Source organism: Sus scrofa, chromosome 9 (genome assembly GCF_000003025.6).
Source record: "Sus scrofa isolate TJ Tabasco breed Duroc chromosome 9, Sscrofa11.1, whole genome shotgun sequence".
NCBI classification, from domain to species: Eukaryota; Metazoa; Chordata; class Mammalia; order Artiodactyla; family Suidae; genus Sus; species Sus scrofa.
Window position 1 is genome coordinate 86,693,915 of NC_010451.4, and position 26,515 is coordinate 86,720,429.

Consider the following 26,515-nt stretch of genomic DNA (forward strand, 5'->3'; position numbering starts at 1 on the left):
GAGTCATTATTGTTTGAAATGATGGAGTCCTTTGCAAAGGTATGGGAGAACTCCTCAGGAGTACTTAACAGCTTACCTTCCTCTTTTATAAAGATGTTTACCTTCTTAATATACCCATATGTGATCCTTTAAAGAAATCAACTTGAGCAAATTCCAGGGTTTGGGATCACAAAGTAGGTCAAGCCTGTATTATTACATTAGGAACTTTTGGGAGCATCAGTCTAGTTTTCCAAAATCCAGTTTCCAGAAGAGCCAGTTCTCAACTTTTGTGAAACTTGAAGTTTTTCAGCACACTTAGAGGGAAAAAAAAAAAAAAAAAAAAAAAGCATCCTTGAGTCTTAGAATGACTCATATAAAACAGCGACCTCTATTTCTGCTAATATTTATATTGGTGCTAAAGATTTTACAATGGTTTATTAGAGTTTATGTGATCTATCCCATCTGAGAAGCCAAAATATATGTAGGAGACATCTACCACAATTCAATATAATGTATAATGAAAATGAAAAATGACATGTAGCCTTAAGACTACAACCAAGACAAAGAAGGGGAAAAAAAGTGTATGGAATTGTAGATGCAGCAAATATATCAAAGAGTAATCCAAATAGCTGGTGGGAGGTAGAGTACACCATTGGCTTGTTTGCAAGATGATACTTAATGGAGCTAATTTATCGCTCTTGCACTTTGACATATCATAGCCAGTCATGTCCACACAAAGTACCAGGGACAGGAAGATACAAAGAATTAGAGACTTATTACTTTGGATTTTTGAAACTTCATAGCCCTTCAGGGGAAGTTATATCTAGTCCTTAAATAATAATTCCTTGCTGCCTTAGTACGCTGTAGAATGTGTAGAAACAATGAGTGAATTTTTGAGCAAGGGTATGCAAATTTAGATATGTTTTTGGTTATTTACCTACCGGGCTACTTTAAAAACTGCCTGAGTCCATTAAGAAGTCCAAAAACATTTACTGAAGTGTCTTTTCCATTTACTTTGAATCATATGGAAAATGAGAAAATTCAGGTTCATGTATTTTATATTCATTTATAGTAATACATTAAAATGTTATTAGTAAATAATTCCTCTGTAGAGATCCATTGCATTTGAAACCATTTGGAAAATAAGCCTTTTATCTTTCAAACAAGAAGTTTTGTTTTGCCAAGTGTAAAAGTCTTGAACACAAACTCATTACAAGTGGATTTTTCTTCAATGACACAGCAAATGTTAATAATACAAATGTAAGTTGTACTTTAAGGAGTAAGACAGAGGTGGAAAAATTTTTTCTCCTTAACCTGTTCATTGTTTCCCCTTCTTTGCTTCCATGTTAGAGAATTATGAGCAAGGATGATGCAAAAATCATTACCACTGAGCTAAGTAGCCTTGTATGACTATAGCCTCCAAATTTAATTCAACAAACACTTATGCAGTATATGCTAAGTGCTCCACACATTAATTGATAACCTATATTATGCCAGGCACTTCACAATACACATTTTGAGCTGCTTCCTTTTAGCCAATGTTCATAACTGGATTAGACACTCTTCCTACCCTCATAAAGTTCAAATTCATTAACTAATCACCATTTAAACAAATGGTTAAATCTTTTACCTTTTCTTCTATGTTTCTTCGCTTTCAATTGAATACTAAGTAGGTTACAAGATATTTCATTTTTGGAAATTTATTCCACTTGTCCCCAGACTGGATGATTCACATTGTCTTCAAAATGCTTTTGGGTTTTGATCACACAAGTCCTGACAAAAATGTGTTCTTCAAAATTGCCAACATGAAAAGACAACATGACATCTGAAGATGAACAACTGTTCAATTTCAGTGTATTCATCTTCAAATGTCAATCTTGCAGTCCTCTGGATTTCAGTTTCCTCCTACATAAAGGAGGTTAGACCTAGTGTCAGTGATCACCCCTCCAACTGTCATTCTATAGATCTGTTTACATGGCTTGTTTGATCACACTGGACATTTGTTCATAAGAATCTATGAAACAAGTTTGCCAGAACCAAACTTTTAAAAAGTCCTTGTCCTATAACATACTGTCACATCTGCCCACAGGCAATAGAGATCCTTTTTTTTTTTTTTTTAATTTTTTTTTTCCCACTGTACAGCAAGGGGATCAAGTTATCCTTACATGTATACATTTTCCCCCCACCCTTTGTTCTGTTGCAATCCTTTTGTTGTTAAGAGAGAATTAATGTAGTCTTCTTGTTCTTAGTAGTTTACATCATCTATGATGATATTTAGGCTATAAAAGCTATAAAAAGATTCCCAGGAAAATATGCCAACTTGTGTAAGGACCATGCAAAAGGATTAAATCTCCTGTGTGTAGGGTTATGTTTATGTCTATCTACATACACATATGTACATGTATATCTCTACGCACAGCTCTCTATTTATTTTTTATGTGCATATGCATGTATGTCATATAGTAAGTGCCAGGACTTATTAAAGGCTCTATCTGCATTTTCTCATAAAATCATCACAACATATCTACAAGATAAATATTTTTTTAAAAAAAAAAGGAGTTTTAAACACAGAACATAATTTGCCCAAAGACACTAGTGAGAAAGTGACAGAGCTAGAATTAAAACTCCAGTTCATACAACTGTGAAGGAAGAACACCTACAATTTATATATATATATATATATATATATGTAGAGAGAAATAACTTGTAACTTAAAAATTGTTGAAGTTGAGTTGTTAAGAGATGATTGAAAGAATGTTTCAGTAAGAAAATGTGCCAGTCATGAAGATATAAATTTACCCCTGAAATATTGCTTTGAAACTCTACTACTATCCTTATGCTGATGGAGAAAGTATTTCTGTTAAGGTAAAACTAATCAGAATTGGAATACACTCATTAGAAAACCATATGCAATATGTTGATCATCAATTAATAATTTTCCCCTTTAGTAACAAGAACGTCATAACCAACAAAACATCTGTGGTGATACGGTGAAGTTATATCTAGAAACGTATTAACCACAATACACAATTATGACGGTTCCTCACCCTATACTTTCTTTAGTAAAAATGAAAGCAATTCACATTTCACATGTTCAAATGCCAGTGCACAAAATAAGGACCCCCCAAAATGTCAAAATTAATGGATTACTTTGGATAATTATGTCTTGTTCTCATCATTTAAGTTGGTATTCCCTAAGTATCTTGAGATAGCCAAACAACACTATTAAATTAACAGTAAATAGAATCAAATCTTACTATGGAATATTTTATCACCATCTAGGACTTCCATACTATCCTTCTTGGCATTTATTGTGGGGCCAAAAATTCAATGCAATGCTAGATGAATAAACACATATTTTATACAACATCTATTGTGTTTAAATTTCTGTGCAGTTGTATTTACATTGGTTATTGACAGAGATTTTCCTAACCATAAACATTGCATTAGAACATTTTTTTTTAGGTTGCTGCTTTGCTTTCCAAATTTTTGAAAGCATTTCCAAAGGATTTTGCTATAAGGATAAAATAGAAACATACATATGAGCTTTGGGGATTTTTTGTTTTGTTTTTCTCTTTTTAGGGCCATACCTGCAGCATATGGAAGTTCCTGGGCTCAAACTGGAGTCAAATTTGGGGTCAAATTGGAGGTGCGCCTGCCAGCCTACACCACAGCCACAGCAACGCCAGATCTGAGCCACCTGCAACTACACTGCAGTTCACAGCAATGCCAGATCTTTTAACCCACTGAGCAAGGCCAGAGATCAAATCTGAATCTTCATGCAAACTAGTCAGATTCTGAAATAAAGTCTAGTTAACCAAAGAGTGGTGCTCCATTTGTTTCTATAGTTAGGAAAGGACTGTTCCTATCAGCTGTTACATTAGGCCACCTCTGGCAGGTTACTCAGTCTTTAGGTAAGAGTTTCTCAATGAGAGGTGGAGAAACTGCTATCCATCTCATCCCAGGCATACTGGAATCTTGAGGTTGGAAAGAGCAGCCATATACTTTAAAAATCACGTTGAGTTTTACAATAGATTGCTTAAAATTCTTCTTAGTATGAAATTACACACTGCTAAATTGGCAAAATCTCAGCTGGAATCATTATTTATAGATTTTGTGGTTTCAACTAGAAGGTGAAGGATAAATCATTTCTAGGAGACCATCTCATTATTTATAATTTTTAATAGTCATGAACATACATGGATTTAGCAAGAAGGATTAAATTTTTTTAAAAAACATGTCTTTAGATGACTTTTAAGTCAGCGCTACACATTCTCTGTACTGTGATTTATGATTTAGGCTATGCACCTCGACACCTGAATATATACCATCAGATGCTAAACAGACTGTCTTTTACTCTCATATTTTGCAAGATCTCTGGGAATTCTGGCCAACTGGAGACTCCTGAGATAATTCTAAAACCTTCTTGAAAAAAACCAAAAAACAAAAATAGAACAATTAAGGAGCAGATTATGAAAATAACATCTGCCAAGGAAAATATATCTTTGAGATTCCCTTTGACTAACACATCTCTGTGTCATTTGAAAGTGAAAGGAAAATGAGATTTGGAAGCCCCACCCCACCAAAAAAAAAAAAAAATCACAAATGTTTTGGTACCTAGTATACTGTGGTACTGGGCCTGGACCAATTACACCAACTTACGAGATTCCATTGTGAACATTTCTACCCCGCTGCTTGAAATGGGAGTCTTCCTTCATACCATAGAAATTATTAAATGCTACAAATCAATCACCTAACCTCCACCTCCAAGCATTATTATTAAATATTTGTTGACATTGATGGAGGAGATGAGAACTGCCTAATAACCTTTATTTTTGAGTCTTCCATGTAGTAAGAATGCCGTGTCTTACTGTTAGTTTTATTTGATAAGTTTCTCTATAATTTTTATGACGGGAATTTCATTTTCAACCTGAGTGAAATGGTGTTCTGGCAATATTTTTCAATCCCTAAAGATTGAAATCCTTAAAGGATTGAACTTCTAATTTTATGCCTCGAAGAGAAAGATTTAGATAATATGAGCGTTTAGCCAGGAATTACCAGCTGTTCCGTGTTCTCAGCTTTTAATACCGGCAGGGTTTCCCCAGCAGTGGTCTAGTATGCTTTGAAATGTAGTGACAATACTCATGTATCCAGTCTTTTCCAATCTTCTGGCCCTTGCCCTTTGAGATATATTGCATCCCTTCTCTCACCCTCAGCCTCAAAGCTGTGCATCAGAACCACTTATACACTTTTTTTTTTTTTTTTTTTTTTTTTTTTTGCCACACCTGCAGCATGTGGAAGATCCTGGGCCAGGATGTGACTTCGTTTCACAGATGCAGCCTGTGCCACAGCTATGGCAATGCCAGATCCTTAATCCTCTGTACCACATGGGTACTTCCTAAATTTCTCCTTTTTAACAGCTTTATTGAGATACAATTGATAGACAAAGAACTGCATATATGTGGTCTATAATTTGCTGAGTTTAAACTGTGCAAAAACCATGATACAATCACCATTATCGAGGTAGTAGATATATCCAATACCTCCCAGAGTTTCCTTGTGTCCCTTTTGGGTTTTTTGTTTTTGTTTTTTTTGTTTGTTGGTTTGTTGCTTTTTAGGGCTGCACCCATGGCATATGGAAATTTCTGGCTAGGGGTTGAATCAGAGCTGTAGCTGCTGGCCAGCACCACAGCCACAGCCATAGCCATGCAGGATCTGAGCCTCTTCTCGACCTACACCACAGTTCACAGCTATGATGGATCCTTAACCCACTGAGCGAGGCCAGGTATCAAACCCTCATCCTCATGGATACTAGTTGGATTCATTTCTTCTGTGCCACAACGAGAACTCCTCTGTTTTTTTTTTGTTTTGTTTTGTTTTTTTTAATTGAGGTATAGTTGATTTACAATGTTGTGTCAGTTTCAAGTGCACAGCAAAGTGATTCAGGCCATACACACACCCCCACACCCTCCCCACACACATATATGCTTTTCCAGATTCTTTTCCATTATAAGTTACTGCAATATATTGAATATAGTTCACTGTGTTCTTGATTTTGATAAGTATACTTCATATGGGATCTACCTCGTAGCAACATGGGAAATCAGCATGGAGTTTTCTGAAAAAATTAAAAATAAAACTACTCCATAAACCAGTAATCCCTCTTCTGGGTAAATATCGAAAATAATTAAAATCAGGCTCCGAAGATTATCTTCATTCCCATGTTCATTGCATCATTATTCACAATAGCCAACATGTGAAAACAACTCAAGTATCCATCTACAGATGAACAGATTTTTTTTTTAAATGTGGTATATAGATACAATGGGATAGTAGTCAACCTTAGAAAAAGAAGGAAATCCTATCATTTACAACAATATGGATGAACCTGAAGGAAAGCGCTAAGTGAAAAAAGCCAGTCACAGGGAGTTCCCATTGTGGCTCAGCAGAAACAAACCCGAGGGATTTAGAATAAATTCCATCCTCTTTTTACATATGATTCTATTGCCAGAATAAAATCAGTGATGGTCCTTATGCATACAGGAGTTTCTATGAGCTGTATATAGAATTGTAGTTCACACTTTCCTGGAACATAAAATTAAAAAACATTATCCAGAATCAAAAGTGGTCTTTACTACCCTTAGAAATGATAACAATCTAACACTTCTTCATAGGTGAGTAATGAATGATTTTTTCCAAAACCAACAATCAACCACAAAACCTTGGCTAGCCTAGAAAAGATATTAAGGCTTGAGACTATTAGGACAGGCTTATAATAGCACATGTTGCAGCTCATATACACACACCAGACCAATACGTGGTCAAGCACAGCACTTTATTCTACCTAATCCATTAAATAAATCTTTCTCTTGTTTGTTAAATTATGTACTGTTTATCCCCCTAAAGTAGCTTACTTTGCATCCTGGCACATACTATCCAAGTAGGAGATCTTTCTGTTCTCATTAAAATCTGAAAGAGACCAGAATATACCACTTTTGAAGAAAAGTAGGGGGGAAATATCCTAAATGCCCATGGGCTATATTTCTAGGGTCTTGGCCCCAAGACAGCAGAATATAGGAACAAACACCTGTTTGTGTGTGAGAAAGCTAGAGCAAAGTAAGGCCAGAGAACAGAGACGAAATGTGTAAGCAGGTTTCTAAAATCCAATGTATCAAAGCAATTTAATGTTCTGGCCCAGAATCCTTCATGGTGGCCCAATGGCTGATGATACATTATCTAACAAAGTGCAACAGGGAAACTAAGTGCCCCCCAAGCCCCCATCTTTTGGCAAATAACAAGATGACTACCTCTCCATTTCCAACTACAGTGCAGTTCCCGAATTTGACTGTGCATTGGACTCCCCTGGGGAGTTTTAGAAACTAGTGATACTTTGGCCCCAGCCGCAGAAAATCTGATGGAATTATGCTGAGGTTCACCCTCAGAGCAGCAGGACTTTTTAAGAGCTCCGAAGTTGATGGTAAGAACTAGATAAGTTGAGAGTCACCGATGAAGAGGAACTAAGAAATTGTCTAGGTGATATTTTTCAAACTGTAATGCATGAAGTCACCTGAGGATCTTATTAAAATGCAGGGTTTGATTTAGGTATGGACTAGGGCCTAAAACTCTGCATTTCTAACAAGCTCCCAAGTGATGCGGATGCTGTCTGGGAACCAGGCTTTGATCACAAGGCTCTGGAGCAGGGATTACAGAGATTCTGAAGCAACCTCTGCCATCAGCTGGGTACTTTAGAATGCAAATCCTCAGGCCCAACCCCAGACATACTAAATCAGAAACTGGTGGAGTGGGTAGGAGGGGGGACAGCAATTTGCAGTTTAACAAGATTTCCAGGTGATTTTCTTGTGACCAAAGTTTGAAACCAATGATCAGAGACTTCCAAGTATGGTTATTAGATCAGCAGTGTCGGCATCACCAAGGATTTTGTATGGTTAATATAGGATTTCAGGCCCCATCACAGATTTACTGAATCAGACTCTGTATTTTAAAAATATCCCAGGTGACTGTTATGCATTTTGAAGTGTCAGAAGCACTAGAGCCTCACTACAGTTCTTCCTCAAGTGCCTTACCTAGAATAATTGATAATGAAAGACTCATGTGGAACAAAAAATTTAAAGTATTGATTATAATTGTGATAATACATGGCAGATTTGTTTGTAATTACTAAAAAAAAAAAAATATTGTTTATAGTGACAAGTTTTAAAATATGGCAGAGCCTAATCAAGCAAAAGGACATCACACATGATCTCACCACGGGGTGAAAACTATTGATAACTCTTTATTCTTCCATCCAAACAGCAGTGTTTCTAAAGAGAAAATAAAAATAAATTATTGAAAGGGATCAATTTATCTGCTCACACAGAGATGTGGCAATGATTTAACTGAAACTTACACCCATCAGATCTGCCCATTGTGGCAAAAATATGAGTCTTTTGTTTAGGATAATGTTGGTTTCTGAAGGAGGTAACCTTGCATCCTGTTCCAATGGTCATCTCGGGAATATTCAGAATGTTGAAACCAAGCTATCCTATGCTGCTTCTCAGTTAGAAGGTCAGAGCTCAACAGAAAAAAATACCAACCAGTAATGAAAAACAGGGCGGCCTCTTTTAAGTTACCAGCAGTGAATAAATTCCCAGCAAGTTGAAACACTGATGTGGACTGGTGACCTTTAAATATATAATGAGTAAATAGTTTGGGGGAAAAAGAGTAATTCACATGGATCTCAAATGAACTTTCTTTCAATCTGTAATAGATCAGCTTGTTTTCTGTCAGAGGTCAGACTGTTAAAATTTTAACAATTTTGGCTGCCTAGAACTGCTACAGCCAGAGCTGTCAGATCAGAAGCCTAGCAAAAGAAAGAAACTAGAACTTTTTTGTAGGATCCAAGGTTCCCAGCTCCTTGATGCTAAACCAGACCAGTGAAAGCTAAGAAATGAAACATGTTTTTTTTTGTTTGTTTGTTTGTTTTTAATGGTCCTTTTCCAAGACTGTTTTCAACAGGCACTGTATTCAGCAGGCCCTGCCCACTACCTTAAGAGACTCCTCGATTTAACAAGAACTTTCCTTTACTTGAGAGAATATGTTTGCTTCAAACTCCAAAGTAAGAATTAAACTATACCAGCTGTCTACCAACATTGAGAGAAGCAGCTGGAACAGCTGAGAAGCAGCTCATGTTGGAAAAACTGGACACAGTGGTGGAATATAAATGAAATGAAAGATGGAGAATTTGAGGTGGGAGTGAGGGTTAGGATTGAGCGCTACAGTAGGAAGATTATGCTACCGGCAGTGCCTCGCAAAGAAACAAGGCTGATTGTTCTAGTCTCTTCAGGGAAATGTGGAAACTGGGTCTTTTTTAGTGAAATGGTGACGTGCGTGTACATATTGGCATATGTATTTTGTTATAAAGCACTTTTCTTATACTTCTTCATATTCCTTTATATTATGGTAATATGTATTATTTTAAATTACATGTATAAGTAGATTTGTATATTCCACAGCAAATTTCATTTCCGACAAATAAGAGGAGATTACAAAGGACTGTTAGACAAAGAGGTCATTGTGTCTGACAGAACCTGTGAAATTATTAATTACCCTATCACCAATATAAAGATAATTACATGTGTGACTACTTATTATTATTACCTCAATACCAAAAAAAAAAAAATGATAAATAGTTTTGCCTCCCGTTTGGAAGATATGCTTGGGATACTCTAATTGAAAACCCGTCCATGTAATACATAAAATACTGACTGCTGGAAACCAAAGCCAAAGCAACAGAGGCTAGAGGACAAACAAGAAAGAACTGATATTAATGCAAAATGCTATGAGCCAAAGAAAACATTATTACAGTACAAACCTCAGGTTGAAAGACCCAGGGATAGGTTTTGAGGTACAGCTGAGCTCCATCTCATACAAAGAACTTTATCTAGAGAACTTTAAAGTTAATATCAAAGACATATTTATTTACTATGGTTAATGTGGAGGTTAGCTAGCATAAAATTAGTCTGGAAGGATATAGTTTTCAAGTGGAACAGAAACATTACCCTGGAGTTAGTTTCCAAATGGAGAAAAATTTAACAAGCCCCTTTTATAACTTCAGAAACTGGGAGGTACTTTCACATTGTCACCTTATCCATCTCTGTTTCTTTTCGTCACTCCTATGATTAAGTACCTTAATCATGCAACATAGCAATAATATGTTAAACGCTATCAAACCATGTTCAGATCTAAGTGACATGAGAAAGGGTGTGTCCCAGGACCACTTTGCTAACTTGAGTATGTTGTAGAGTACCTAGGTGGGTGCCCCCTAGTGACCAGGCAGCATAACATAGGAAACTCAGACCTATTTTAAGTCCATACCTTTGCTAGGTTAGGACAGAAGAATACTGGAATCCAAACAGGAACTTCTCAGGAACAGGGTCCTTCAAGGCCAAAAAAAGCAATGGAATCAGCCCCCATTTTTGAAATACCTAACATGGTGACCCACTACATTGAACACAAGAGCAGAAAGAGATTTTTAACCAGATGAAATTTCCAAAGGCCTCTAATTGGCAACAATGACAATAACCACATTTCCTTACCCAGTGGTTCTCAATTGAGCTCTATAGTGGAATCACTCAGAGAGCTTTCAAAATAAAATCTGATGGCCATGGAGTACCTTCAACCAATTAAAAATCTCTGTGACCTTTGTACTTTCAAAGCCCCCTTAGGTAATTCCAATGTTCATCCAAGGTTAAAAATTACCATCCTAGCCACAAACCAGAAATGAAGCTAAATCCAAGGCATTGTAGTAATAAGCTTCACAAGTCACGTGTAGTAATTATTATCACTGTTACCTAAGGCTATCCAATATTGCCCTTAAATTAAGTTCAAAATTGGCTAGTTTGGCCATTGGATCAGATGGGAAAAATCAGCTAAATAAAACACAATTCTTGAATGGAAATTTAGCTTTCTGCCAACTGCATGTTGGAGTATCTGTGGCCCAATTTCAAATGCAAACAAAAGATTTTTTTTCTAACTGAATCATGACATTCATAATATATGGCTTGACTGACTGTGCTTTAAAGATTCCTTTTTGCTTAAAAGTACTCTGCGGATACTTAATGTATTTCCAGAACAGGACTCTGAATGTCAGGCTTAACTCTTTAAATAATCTGTGGGATTTGGAGCACAACTCAGAACTACCTAGGTTTTAATTTTGTCGACTCTAATAAATTAAGTTTAATGTTCTGATTCAATAATATATAGTTTTTTTCCCCTTACCAAGGCATTTGCCCCTGAATCACTTAGATTCATATGGTGATACCATTTATTTTCACCATTTAGGCCACATTTTAATGGCAAAGAATTGCACAATAACTGATTGTTTTGTGTGGTACACAAGAAGTACCTAAAGTACTAAGCTTTTCACAAAGGATAGCACAAAGTTTAACCATCATCCATCAAGTGTGAAGAAATCTCTCCAGTAGAGATCAAGAGAATACCTACTTTCTAATACAAACATTACTTTCCATTTAAAAAACTGCATTTTTAGGAGGTATTCACTAAAGGGAAATTGCTGGCCCTAGAGGCAAAGATGTGATAAGATAATGATTTCTACTCTGTCGTTTCAGCCAAATGGTAAATAAGTCACAAATGAAATAACTTTGGCACTATTAATTCTCAAAAGCAGATTTAGGCAGAGACTTCAATAAGCCTGAAATCAGCACTTAATTTTTCATTTTCTCTTTTCTGGAAGCCTTCAATGGAACAGTTTCAATTCTAAATTTAAGATACGTAGCCAAAAAATTGATTGAAAAAACATGGTGCATGAAAAGATGTTTAGGTAGATTTAAAAAAAAAAATCTGAATATGAACACTGCTTAGAAGGAAAATGAATTTTACACCATCCTTCTTTATCCTTTTAATAGAAAAAGACTCATTTCTTTAGACTTTGAAACAACTTGGTACCTAAAAATACACACTTTTAGTGTTCAGTAGATATTTTGAGAGGTATTGACCAAAGCTTAGAAGTTAAGAACTACATTTCAAATAGAAATAGTTTGCATAGTTTCAATATTCTCTTTTTGTTCCCCATTTCTCTCAGTGATATTGGATTTTAAAGTTATGCTGCTTTCTGTCTTTATAGTCTCAGATATAGATGATTTTTATCTTTAAATTTTGAAATTCAAAGAAATAATATTGCAAGCGATATGTGTTTTCTAATTTATACTTATTTTCTAAGATTTCAGGTAACCTCTTCCTATTTGAGTGATCAAATTATTCATCTGGTATTTCTCAAAATGAAATTAATATTTTAGGTTCAAAATAGATTCATGACATAAATATGATAAATTTTCTAGTAAATAATTCTTTCACAGCCACAAGATCTTAAGGTGCCATAAGTGAAAAAGCATTTGTCTTTCAATTCATTATTTTGCCTGTTAAACAGACTACTGACCAGAACTGAAACCAGGTAGAGAGGAATCAGATGTCCAACTGGATATGTGAGTGTTGTTAAAAGATAAGTTTTAACTACTCTAACCTAATCTGAACACTTGTGAACCAGGTTTGTTAAAGTTAGAGCAAGGTTGAACTAATTTATGTTGGACTGAACAATTTTCACCAATTTTCTCTTGGTTTTAGCCTTGTCCAATGTTTGCCTGTTAAAGGAGACATATTTGGTCTGTGAGAGTGGTGAGCAGGTATGGGAATATACAGATAATACCAAAAAAAAAAAAAATGGGGAGGAGGACTATATCCATTATTGCTTGTAAAGAGACTATGTGAAATGCAAGAGATTATCAGAATTCTGGAACCGAAAGTCAAGTCAGGAAACATGCAATGGATACTTACAGAGAAAGGACCAGATGAATCTGAAAATGGGGAATCCAAGAGGTAGAATAAAATTCAAACAGGGAGGTTGGGTTGATAAACATTGACCATCCAAAGGATATTATTCTAGGAGCAGCCAAATTGGGGGGTGGAGGTACATGTCTAGGCTTTTAAAGAACATGAAACTAAACATTATCCTTGAATGGAGGGTGGGCAAAAATGTACAGATGCTTACCTGGCAAAAAGTGGGTTAAAGTGTGCTTTTCACATGAACTCCTCTGTTCAGCACCCCTCTTGTTCCCACAGGTGCTATGTCTCTACAGCCCTGGGAGCCCAAGGGGCTGGCCTAAACCTTCTGGTTTCCTCTTAGTCTCTGTGGCAGGCTTTAGGGCTGCAGCAACATAAAAGAGTCCTTTTGGGCAGAGCAAATAATTCAGCAGGACAATAGTAAGATCAGGCAACATAAATCAGGCCCAGGTACCTATTCTTAACATCGTGGTAGGGCTGGGCTACACAAATGAGACAAAAAGAGATGAATATACCTCATCTTCTGAACCAATGGCTTCTCCCTCAATGTGGGGGTGCCAGCAACATGTTGGATACTAGAGATTGTGTGAATCTTTTTGAAGTACTGGACACAATCCAGGTTCATTGAACAAAGCAGGGAAGTTATAGGAGATATCTATAATTCCAGAGGAAAGGTCTGTTGTGCTTCAGGACATAGGAAAATGTGTAAGTATGAGTTTTGCAAACTCTTCCAAGTGTTTCCTCTGAAATAAAGATATGATCAGGAGCCCAGGGTTCTAAATAATAACTTTGAGGATGCTGTACAGCTAAATGCTTCCTGTAGGAGGTATGATGTTTTGTCTGAGATCAATAATGTTCTACAAATGGGGTACACTGGACCTCTTTGGTCAGTCACCACCATGATGGTAATAAGGTCAAGAACTTGTGTGGGAAGGGAATTAAAAATAAATTCTAACAGTACCATCCCTCAAAGTGCTTGGGACTCAGGAATATGAGTGGTTTTTCAAGCATGCCTTTCAGAAGCAGCTGAAATCCATGTTAAGCTGGTTCAGCAAAGTGAATTATGACACAGGAAGTGTGCTAATGACCCTGATGGTGCAAGTGACCTTTCCCTTCAGGCTCTTTTAAGGTGGCCCTGGAGCTCTGTCAGGCAATGTAGTCACAGAGTCCGTATGGTAGCATCACTATCACTGTTGTTTACCCAGCTCCCAAAAGGTCTACCAATACCTAGGCTTGCTTTAGAACTGAGACTTCAAAACCAGGTTAAATAGCTAGGACTATTTTGAGATAAGCTCATCCTACAATTGAAATGTTGAACTTAAATATTAACTTTAGCTAGTCCCTCAAATGCAATCCTAGGTTGGTTGTTGTTCTTGTTCTTGAACGGGTAGCTTCTCTTTAAGAGGTTTTTGTAGATGATATTGCTGAAATTTTACCTCCAGGGAAGTATTCACTAATTCAGAAATGAATGAATTGGAGACAACAGTCAATGCATAATTCTCTAAATGGCTTCACTGCTGGCCTTCTATGGAGAAAAAGTTTTTATCAAACATTCCCAGATTTCAAGATCTTTCTAAACCACAATTATTCTTAAGTGTCACTTTCAGTATAATGTTTACGACCTGTTGCCCATTTATAGGAAGTACACCCATGTGGTACCATTTATGCATGACATGTAGGTTTACTACAATAGATGTAGCCAAATGGGACTCAAGTCAAGGTGAAATTTTATTCAAGGACATTTGCTTAAATCAAATCATTTTGCTTATGACAGAATCATTGTATGTTGATCAAATAAAATGATCCCAAGCTACTCCAAGTAAAAAAAACTTGTTCATTGTTCCTATCTCAGTGATATCCATTCCATTTTAGAAAAGTTTGTTTTTACTTGTCTAGAGAACTGAAATGAAACTGCCGACTTCCAGCCTTGGCATAATTGTTTTGTTTTGTTTTGTTTTGTTTGAGACCCAAACCAGTCTGTTCCACTTCCATTATACAGGAGATAATGAGAGGAAAATCAAAATTTTTAAGAACTACCTATTTGTGAAATGAAGTAAACATTATAATTTTGTAACATGAATTGGAACTGACACAGATGTAATTTAAACCAGCTTTACAAATTGAGAGGAGCTAATAGATAAAATTAATTTCTCTTTTGAAAATGAGAGTAAGGGCTAAGTGTAAATTTTAGGGGCTTTTACTAAGTTTAAGTTTCATTTTGTTCTCTCTCTTCGCCCAAAGAAACCAGTTTTTTGCATACTGCAAATATTTGAGTATGTGTTCAAATAAAGATTGCATCAGTCATATGTTTGGGGAGCTATCGGGGTCAGCTTCGCCTGACTGGAAGTGAAGGGTGGGGTCATGATAGGAAAAATACAAGGAGTGAGCTTCATGGCCAAAACCTCAAGGCTCTGCTCTCCTGAAATCATCCAACTGGGAGCCTCAAAGCCCCAAAATCCCCACCAATACACTTCTAGTCTGGGAAGAAAAACTGACCATGAAGTCAAAGAACTGTTCACAACAGCCACAGACCAAAGGGTCCCAGTTAATCTTTTTTTTTTTTTTTTTTTTTTTTTTTTTTGTCTTTTTGTCTTTTGTCTTTTGTTGTTGTTGTTGTTGCTATTTCTTGGGCCGCTCCCCCAGCATATGGAGGTGCCCAGGCTAGGGGTTGAATCGGAGATGTAGCCACCGGCCTACGCCAGAGCCACAGCAACGCGGGATCCGAGCCGCGTCTGCAACCTACACCACAGCTCACAGCAACGCCAGATCGTTAACCCACTGAGCAAGGGCAGGGACCGAACCCGCAACCTCATGGTTCCTAGTCAGATTCGTTAACCACTGCGCCACGACGGGAACTCCCCAGTTAATCTTTGAATTCTGTCTTTACTTATGATTCTAACCATTTTTTATATTCTCTAAATTAATTCATATATTCTATTTTACAACTTTATTTGGTTTGGTCCTCCAGCTAATAGTATTTGTTTTTCAACTCTAAATTTTATTTTCTTTAATCTTTTAATTTCTAGTTTTTATTGTTTCATCTCTAACTTTTTAGGATATGTTACCAATTATGGGCTTTTATTTTTCTACTTTAAATAAAAAAAGTATATATTTTATGACACTTTATCTCACTGTTCTATTGTATTGTCTTGGATATTTTATTATATGCTTTAAAAATATAAATCTTTTTTTCTTTTAAATGTTGCCCAACATTTATAAATGACAAGCAGAAATACTGACTAACAGGGGCATCTGGGTCTAGGGCCTAAGTAGGGAATGTTAAAAGATATTTTTTTCCTTTTATGGGTTTTACAACATCTCTTCCAGATCTTGAAAATGATTCCTAAATTCCCTCCCTAGATCAATCTTTTGATTATAAAATTGGTCTGAAAGGAGAGTCTGACTGCTATCATTACCGTGGATGTGGGTAACTGAATCAATCTCCCAGCCAAAAATATACCCTAAGCATAAAGATAGTGCACCTCTATGGACAGCACACAGGAATACCTGAAGGACAGCATCTTCTTCCCTCACAAACTCGCCAATCCGTTTAAGGAAACTGAGAAAACTTCATGATTTCTGTTCCACAAAACTGCTAGATTCAGGGTAAATTCTGGGAACAAATCACAGTTTACCAGAAGAAAGAAGGCCGTAGTCATGGGACCAGAAGGATTTCAGGCAGTTCAATCCAAGGAGAGAAACTGGCTCACATTTCCCCAGATTAATCTTTTTTACTTCTATATAGAAAATGTCCTCACTGTTACTCCCTTGCTGCTTACATAACATGATCACTTAGAAAATTTAAATGACATCAAATACTAAGTAAGATATTACTTGGTATTCCACCTTGAAATGATCATCAGTAACATTCAGTGCCCATCTTTTCATGCATCTCCTTATGCAAAAATATCATAAACATATTTTAGATAAATGGCATTATTTCTTATATGCTTTTTAAAAATGTAGTCTGTCATCTATTTCCTCCTTTTATTTTTTTTTCCTTATCTTACCCCTTCTATTTCATTCTATTTTCCCAACCTCTGATTACATCGTTTCTGACTAGTAAACCACATTAAAAAAAACAGCTGATAAACTTCCATGTTTATATATATATGTTCATAAACATATATACACATGTTTTCACACACATAGACATACATATGCATGTTGATCAGTAAGGAAAGGCTAAGTCATGCTGCTGTGACAAATGACCCCAAAATATAAACAACAATTATTTATTTCTTAATGATATATTTCCATGTCTAGGAAATTCTGCTCCAAGTTATCTGTACTCCTAGATCCTGGCTGATGGAGAAGTTGTCACAGTTGTGGTGGAAAGAAAAATAATATGACAACACTGGTGTCAGTCAAAAGATATCCTGCCCTAGTCTACACTTTTTTGAAGGCATTGATCTTGCCTTCCCCAGGCCATATGCCTCTTATTGGGCAAGCAGTATGAAAGACCAAAGGTTAATGTTCCTTTTGAGTCCATGCATCCCTCCCAATCTGTACTGTGCTGTAGGTACTAGGATCCCAGAATTCCTGCTCAAATGGCCTCTGTGGGAGAGCCCTCTTCCTGCATTCATCTCTCTGAGGGTAGTCAAGGCAGCTAGGAGCCTCTTAAGCTCAAGAGGTAGCCAACCGTTAGATGTTTTCAGGGAATGCAAATGGAACTTAAAAATGTTGTGGGTTGGGTGTTCAGAGAAATGAGATCAAGACCCTCGTGGTATGAGTCAAATGGAAATTAGCCATCCTACTTTCCTTTACTTCAAGATAATAGTCAGTGTGTAGCACAACTTAATAAACCATACATTTTCCTCTGAATTCAATACTTTTTAACATATAATGAAGATCACTTCTTGATTCTCTATTCTGTTCCACTGATCTATTTTTCCATGTTTATGCCCAAACTATATTGATTTCATAGGTAGTTTTATTCTATATTCTAATATCTGATAAGGCAACTCCCATTTCATTATTAAATTTTTTCTCTTTTTCCAAAATGTTATTGGATAATCTTGGGTATTAATTTTTCCACATAATTTTAAAAGGCATTTTATGCAATTCATTAAAGAAATTCTGTTGGGATTCTAATGGAAATTGTATTACATTTACATACACAGAACACTGCTATTTTCATGTTATTAGTAAGTATTCCCATGTAAGAATATAGTATGCCTTCTACTAATTTAGTTTTTTTAATGACCCTTAATAAAATTCTATACAACTGGCTCTGAATCTTTTCAGTTAAATTTACTGTTAAATAGTTTTCATCACTATTATGAAAGGTTTTCCCATTTCCACATTTTTATTCCTAACATAAAGAAAACATATTGGTTTTGCTTATATTAATTCTGTCTCCATTCTTATCAAATACATTTACTTTCCAGTGACATTTCTTTATAAATATATAATATCATCAGCAAGAAAGAGAAGTTTCATATCTTGTTTCTCAATGTTTTACACATTTTATTGTTTTATTACATTTTTTAGAATCATCAATACAGTGGCAATAGCTGTCAAATTATTTAGTCACTGAATTTAATTTAAATGTATTTTAATATTGCACTATGATAAAGATATTAGCTGTTGGTTTCTGATGAATATTACTTATTTCATTCAAGTAAATTATTTTTTACACTTTCTTTACTTTGAATATTTTTTAAATACCTGCTGGACTTCAGCCCTATAGTCCTTTTTCTGCATAGTATGACATAGGGTAAAGTTCAGCTGTGAAGAGCAACTAACTAAAAATCACAGTGACTTAAAAATATAGAACTTTACATAAATAAATGTGGTAACCCAAAGGCTTGTATGACAGATCCACAATCAATGGGACCTAAGCTCCTTCTATCCTACTGTTCTGCCACCTCAACAAGTAGCTGCAGTGACATAAATGCCTCAGGGTCAAGTGCCACATTTGTATTCCATCCAGCAGGAGAAAAGAAAATGGAAAAGTAAAAGAAACAAAGATACTACCAAAAAAAGCAAATTATAGGTTAGTATCACTTACGAACATAGACAGAAAAATCCTCAATAAAATACTACTAAACAAAATCCAACAATACCTTAAAACAATCATGCATCACAATCAGGTAGGATATATCCAAAGAAGAAAGGATTTTTAATATACATAAATCAATCAGTGTGATAAACCACATTAACTAACTGATGAGTAAAAAAATCTGATCATCTCATATAGATGCAAAAAAACACTTCTATAAAATTCAACATCGATTTATGAAAAAAAATCTCCAGAAAGTGGGCAGGAAAGGAAATTACTGCAACATAATGAAGGCTACATATGACAAATCCACAGCTAATATCATTCATAATCAACAGTGAAAAGCTGAAAGCATTCAGCAACAAGATAAATATGTCCACTCTTGCCAGTTTTATTCAACATAGTTTTGGAATCAGAGAAACAATCAGATAAGAAAAAGAAAGAAAGAAGAAATTGGAGCAATCAGAGAAGAAAAAGAAATAAATGGAGAAGTAAAATTATCACTGTTTGCAACTGACATGATACTCTACATAGAAAATCCCAAAGATGCTACCACAAACTGCTAGAGCTAATCAATGAATTCAGTAAAGTTGCAGGATATCAAGTTAATGTAAAGAAATCTGTTACATTCCTATACACTAACAACAAAAGATCAGAAAGAAAAATTAAGGAACTATTCCATTTACCATCACATCAAAAAGAGTAAAATATCTATGGATAAACCTACCTAAAGAGACAAAAGACCTGAACTCCAAAAACTAAGACAGTGATGAAAGAAATCAAAGATGACATAAACAGATAGAAAGATATATAATTTTCTTGGATTGGAAGACTTGATATTGTCAAAATGACTATCCTACCCAAGGCAAGCTACAGATTCAATGCAAGTCCTATCAGATTACCAATAGCATTTTTCATAGAACTAGAAGAAAAAAATTAAATCTGTATGAAAACACAAAAGACCTTGAAAATTCAAAGCAATACTGAGAAATAAAAATGGAACTGGAGGAATAAGGCCCCTTACTTCAGACTATATTACAAAGCTACAGTAATCAGAATAGTATAGTACTGGCACAAAAACAGACATATAGATCAGTGCAACAGATTAGAGAGCCCAGAAATAAAGCCAGGCACCTGTGGTCAATTAATCTCCAACAAAGGAGTCCATAATATATAATGGAGAAAAGACAGTTTCTTCAATAAGTGGTATGGGGAAAACTGGGCAGCTACATGTAAAAGAATGACATTAGAATATTTCTAACACCATATACAAAAATAAACTCAGATGGATTAAAGATCTAAATATAAGAGGAAACCATAAAACTCCTAGAGGAAAATGTAGGCAGAACATTCTTTGACATAAATCACAGCAATATCTTTTTGGGTCCATCTCCTACAGTAATGGAAATAAAAACAGAATTAAACCTAATCAAACTTACAAGATTTTGCACAGCAAAATAAACCATAAACAAAATGAAAAGAAAACCTATAGAGTGGGAGAAAATATTTGCAAACAATGCAAGCAACAAGGAAATAATCTCTAAAACATACAAATAGTTCATACAGCTCAATATCAAAAAATAAACAACCAAATCAAAGAATGGGCAGATCTAAATAAGACATTTCTCCAAAGACATACAGATGGCCAAAAAGTAAATAAAAAATGCTCAATATCACTCATTATTAGGGAAATGCAAATCAAAACTGCAATGAGTATTTACCTCACACCAGCAAGAATGGTCATCATCAAAAAATCTACAAGCAATAAATGCTGTAGAGGGTGTGGAGAAAAAGGAACCCTCCTATACTGTTGGTAGGAATGTAAATTGGACAACAGTAAGGAGGTTCCTTAAAAACTAAAAACAGAGTTACCATATGATCCAGCAATCCCACTCCTGGGCATATATCCCAACAAAACTATAATTAGAAAAGATACAAGCACCACAATGTTCACTGCAGCACCATTTGCAATAGCCAAGACATGAAAATGACCTAAATTTCCATGAAGAGAGGACTGTATAAAGAAGATATGGTATATATACATAGCAGAATATTACTCAACCATAAAAAAGAATGGAATAATGCCATTTGTAGCAATGTGGATGGACACAGAGATTATCATACTAAGTGAAGTAAGACAGAGGGAAAGAAAAATACCATATGATATCACCTATGTAGAATCTAAAAAAAAATACAAATGAACTTATATACAGAATGGAAGTAGACCAACAGACATAGAAAACAAACTTAATGGTTACCAAAGAGGAAATTGGGGGATAAATTAGGAGTTTGGGATTAACATATAAATTACTACATACAGAATAGATAACCAAGAATGATCTATTGTATGGCCCAGGGAACTATACTCAATATTTTGTAATGACCTATAAGGAATAGAGTCTGAAAAAGATTATGTGTGTGTGTGTGTGTGTGTGTGTGTGCGTGTGTATTTATGCTGTACACCTGAAACTAACACAACATTTCAAATTAACTATACATCAATAGAAAAAAATAAAAAGGGCAAGTTTTCTTCTTTGAAAAGGCTTGCTAAAAGATGAATACACTACTTTTGTTTGTGTTACATTGATCAGAAATTAGTCATATGGCCTTGCCCTAAAGCATGGGAGGCTGAAAGGTAGTCTTTCACTTTTTTTCCCACCTTATATGGTTTTAAATGAGAATTTTATAGGATTCTACTTTTCTCTCCTTGCTTAGCTTATAGATAATATTTTTCTTTAATTTTTAGTGGTCCTATAGTTTGTAATATAGATTTACAGCTAACCCATATCCACTTTCAAATAGCATCATACCACTTTGCGGGTGGTGTGAGTACCTACAAGTAAAAAAATAAACCTAATCCCTCTCACCTGTTCCCTGTATCATTGCTACCATTTTTTTCACTTACATAGGCATATATAACCATATTAATGGACTTATACACACATACATAAGATACACACATAAGCCTACATAATTGAACAAAGTGTTACAAGTTAGATCAGTTAAGAAAAATAAAAATAAAAGCTTTTATATTACCTTTGTATATTTTACAAAGGTAAAGGTAAATATACCTTTGTATATTTTATATTACCTTTTATATTCCTTCAATGTTCTTCCTTACTTTATGTGAGTATGAGTTTCTGACATATTTTTCTTCTCCCCAAAAATCTTCTTACAGTATTTCTTGGAAGGCACGTTTAATGTAGGCCGCAAATTTCCTCAATTTTTATTTGACTGAGAAAGTATTTCTCCTTCACTTTTCAAGGATAATCACAGAATTTTAGATTGGTGGGATTTTTTTCCTCCCAACACTTTCAATAGTTCTCTCCACTGTCCTTTTGTTTACAGTTTCTGAGAAGTTGGACTTTATGCTTATCTTTTTTCCTTCATAGGTCAGTTATTTTTTTCTCCTACTTCTTTCAGGACTTTTCTTTCTCTTTGCTTTTCTTCATGTTTGAAGAGATATGCCTAGGTGTAGATTTATGGCATTTATTTTGTTTAATGTTGTCTGAGCTTCATGGATCTGAGGTTCAGTATCTGACATTAATTTGGAGGATTTCTCAGTCACTATTGTTTCAAATATTACTTCTCTTCCTTTCTTTCTACTCCTCTGGTGTTCCTTTTACGAATATGTTCCACCTTTTATAGTTGCCCTGCAGACCTTGGGATATACTGTTTTTCAGTCTTTGTTCTCTTTGCTTTTCTACTAAAATATCCTCTCACTCAAAGATTCTTTCCTCAGCTGTGTCCATTCTACCAATTAGCCTGTCAAATGAATTCTTGATTTCCATCAGTGTTTTTAATCTCTAGCATTTCTATTTGGTTCTTTCTCAGAATTTCCATCTCTCTGCTTACATTGTCCATCTGTTATTACTGCTGTCTTTTTATCCATGACAGCCTTTGGCATATTAATCACAATTATTTTAAATTCTAAGCTTAATAATTCCAACATCCCTACCATGTCTGGTTCTGAGGCTTGCTCTGTTTCTGTAATTGTATTTTTTTGTCCTTTGTCATGCCTTGTCATTTTATCTTTGATAGCTAGACATGATGTGATGGATAAAAGGAAGTGCTGTCAATAGACCTCGGGTCATGTGATGGTGTGGTGTGTGGGGAGGGGGAGTATTCTATGGTCCTATGATTAGGTCTGTCTTTCAGTGAGCCTGTATCTCTGGACTGTGAACTTCCTAAGTGTTTTCCAGTTTGTTTGTTTTTTCTCTCCCCCTTAGGTGAGACAGGATGGCTAGAGTGGGCTGAAGTTAGGTACTTCCTCCTTGCCAGACCAGCTAGGCTCTGGTTAACTAGTTTCCCCTGAGATCAGGCCTTCTAAAGAACATATTGCCCTTGGTTTATTTTAAAATGGTTCCTTTCCCCTCCCCCTTCCAGAAGTATGAGAAATTTTTCTCCAATATTTACTGTAGGAACCTGGTCAGCTCCTAGAGCTAAATCTCACAATATTGTGGGGGCTCCCCTATGAACGGGCCCACCTGGAGATTTTACCTCTCAGAGTTGTCCACACTGAGCCTCTAGCAACTCAACAATTATAGTTCAGGCTTCCCTACCCCAGCACTGATTCCTGTGGGCATTTCTGATTGGCAGTCAGTAAGCAAGGCATCATGTGTTTACCTATCTGTATTCTCTGCCTCCAATTCTGGGGGCAGTGCTTTGCCCTTTGTCCTTCTTTCTCTAATGGATCCAAGCAGAGACGTTCATTTTTCAGTCTGTTACTTGTAGAATGGAGTAGCAACTTCCAAGTTCCTTATATAAAGAACCAAAAACCAGAAGTTGGAAATACATTCTGTATTCCTAGAAACCATGTACTCAGCTGAAATTTGTATTTTTATCATCTTTGACAGTATGGAGGACACATATTGTGGGATAGCCAACAAGTATCCACTCTATGACATTTGAATCTTTATCCTTTGTTCATCGTAATAAATTATATTGACAGGTTCTCTGATAATGAAAAGTCTTGGAACAAAAGTCATATTGTGTGATTTTCAATATATATCCCCCCAAAATACATTACAAAATTTGACTGAAGAAGTAGAAATTATGAATTTACCATTACCAAAGAAGGTATTAACAACATTTAAAGTTCCTTCATTACAAAAGATCCCAGGACCACTTGGTCTTATGACTCAGTCCCATTCATACTTTAAAAAATTAAAACAGGCAATGCAAATGTCATTGAAATCATGCCATATCATAAGAAGGAAATATTCCCAAATCATCTTATGAAAACAACTTTGTTTTAATACTAACAAGTTGTTAGAGATTGTTTATAAAAACTGTAGATTTATCTCAGTTATACATTTACATGCAAAGCTTTTAAAGACAATAATTACAATATCCATAATAAAGCTGTTGGTTTGGGAGAGGAAGCACCCACTAGGAAAGTCAGGTGTACATTGTAGTGATTTTTTCATAAAGTAGGTCTCCTGAATGCTGGTGGAATAACTTAAGCCATAGCCATCAATTTAGAACTACAGCCTCCCTAAAAGACTTTGGAAAATTGGACCCAATTTCTCAGTTTTTATGATATGATTTAACTGCTGTAAGCCTCAGTTTCTCCATTTACAGTATCAGAATAATAATAGTATTCTTGAGGCAATTAAAGAAGATAGTGTACGTAAAGTATCTATCATGTGTTTGGTTTCTAATGACTGCTCAATATCACTTCTCATAAATGGTAATTTCCATTTCCTATAACCTAGAGAAGTAGAATTTGCAACACAAATGGCTTATCATGTGAAGTTATTTAAAACAACTTCCCAAGAGAAAAGTAATTGCTTTATATCCTTGTTTTGATTTTCTTCACTTTTCTATCTTCATAAACAAAAACCCATTGAATTGAGACAGACATTTGTAAAACAATTTTCACTTCAATCAAGACTTTCTCACCTTTTCTTCAAAATTATATACAGCTTTCAAGTGGGCATAAAATAGAATTATAAACTATAAACAGGAGATGTCTTAAAAAGGGGACATTGAGGAGACCCCTAGCCTGGGAACCTCCATATGCCGCTGGAGCGGCCCAAAGAAATAGCAAAAAGACAAAAAAAAAAGGGGGGGGGAATTGAAAAGATAAAATAAAATCATGAATTATGTAAATAAAAACTCTACATACCACAGAATCCTATGAATTTACAGTGGTTGGGCATGTACTTATATAAAATCACTTGCAATAAGTGCTACAAGATACTAAACACCATGCATTACAAAACTGAATTTTCTGAGCTTCCACTGTGGTACAGCAGGTTAAGGATTTGACTGTAGTCACTGTGGAGGTATGGTTCAATCCCCAGCCCAGATCCAGCATTGCCGCAGCTGTGGCATATGTCACAGCTGTGGCTTAGATTTGATCCCTGGCCTGGAAGCTTCCATATGCCATAGGTGTGGCTGGGGGGAAAAAACAAAAAAACAAAGCTGAATTTTCTGCTTTGGTTCCTATTGCTTTTTTTCTGGCTACACCCAAGGCACATGGAAGTTCCCAGATCAAGGATCAAATCCAAGCCACAGCTGCAAACTATGCCATAGCTGTGGCAATGCTGGATCTGGTCAGGGGATTGAATCCTGGCCTCCACAACAAGGAGATTCTACAGAGATAATGCAGATCTTTAACCAGTGAGGCAAGAGCAGGAACTTCTTGGTTCCCAGTTTTTAAGAAAGGAGGTTTTATGTCTTAATTGGCATTCTCCCCTATAAAAGGCACATGAAGAATATTTTGATGTCTGTTAGCAAGTCAAAATCTTACAAATTCTGAATGTGCAAAGCACCAACACAAACACTGACTTCTTTTCAAAAATCTAAACAGAATCAATAATTCTTTAATTTTCCAAAACTACCTACAGAGGTAACTAGGATGATTTGGATTTAGAGGGCTGTTTTATTATGGGCCATTTTCCTACAGGTAGCTATATGAATTGATTAGAAAAACATTTAGCTGATGAGATTTAGAAATATAACAATCTGGAGTTCCCGTCATGGCGCAGTGGTTAACAAATCCGACCAGGAACCATGAGGTTGCAGGTTCGATCCCTGCCCTTGCTCAGTGGGTGAACGATCCGGCGTTGCCGTGAGCTGTGGTGTAGGTTGCAGACGCGGCTCGGATCCCGCGTTACTGTGGCTCCGGCGCTGGCTGGCAGCTGCAGCTCCGATTGGACCCCTAGCCTGGGAACCTCCATATGCCACGGGAGCAGCCCAAGAAATGGCAAAACAAAAAAAGAAAAAAAAAAAAAGAAAGAAATATAATAATCTGAATGGTAACTAATAGAAAGTTCACTTACATTTAAAATCAAGAAAAACGGGTTATAGCAGGCTTAATGATGAAATTCCTTCTGCTCACTACCACCCTTGATGCGTTCTTAGGCCACAATTAAAGTGACTATTCCTTACTCGTTCTGAACTTCGCTAAAGCCATCTCCAAGTCTGGGCACAAAACTGGAATGCGAAGGCCCTAAGGGTAGGGATAGCTGTGATGGATCAAGGGACGCACAAAACTCTACCTTCAGATGGTTGGTGAATTTTGTCCTGACTTCTTGAGAGAAGTTTATGCTCTCTCACCTATGTTTTACTAGGATTCAGCAGATTTCAGGTGAAATCACCCTGCTGCTTTGCCCTTTTACAGTGAGAATTCTGCGGCAAAATTTGAAACACTGCTCTTGGATTTCTTTT

The 26,515-nt window shown here is 35.9% G+C and overlaps 1 long non-coding RNA gene across 4 annotated transcripts in view; it reads right to left on the reverse strand.

Moving 5' to 3' along the window:
* Positions 1–26,515, reverse strand: part of LOC110255481 — a 324,773-nt gene that overhangs the window by 141,354 nt on the left and 156,904 nt on the right. For 3 of the 4 annotated variants that reach the window (XR_002335849.1, XR_002335848.1, XR_002335846.1), the window contains one exon: positions 77–293. The exons of the other annotated variant lie outside the window; for it this stretch is intronic. This is a non-coding gene — a long non-coding RNA (uncharacterized LOC110255481). The remainder of the gene's footprint in view (positions 1–76; positions 294–26,515) is intronic. 4 annotated transcript variants of the gene reach the window in all.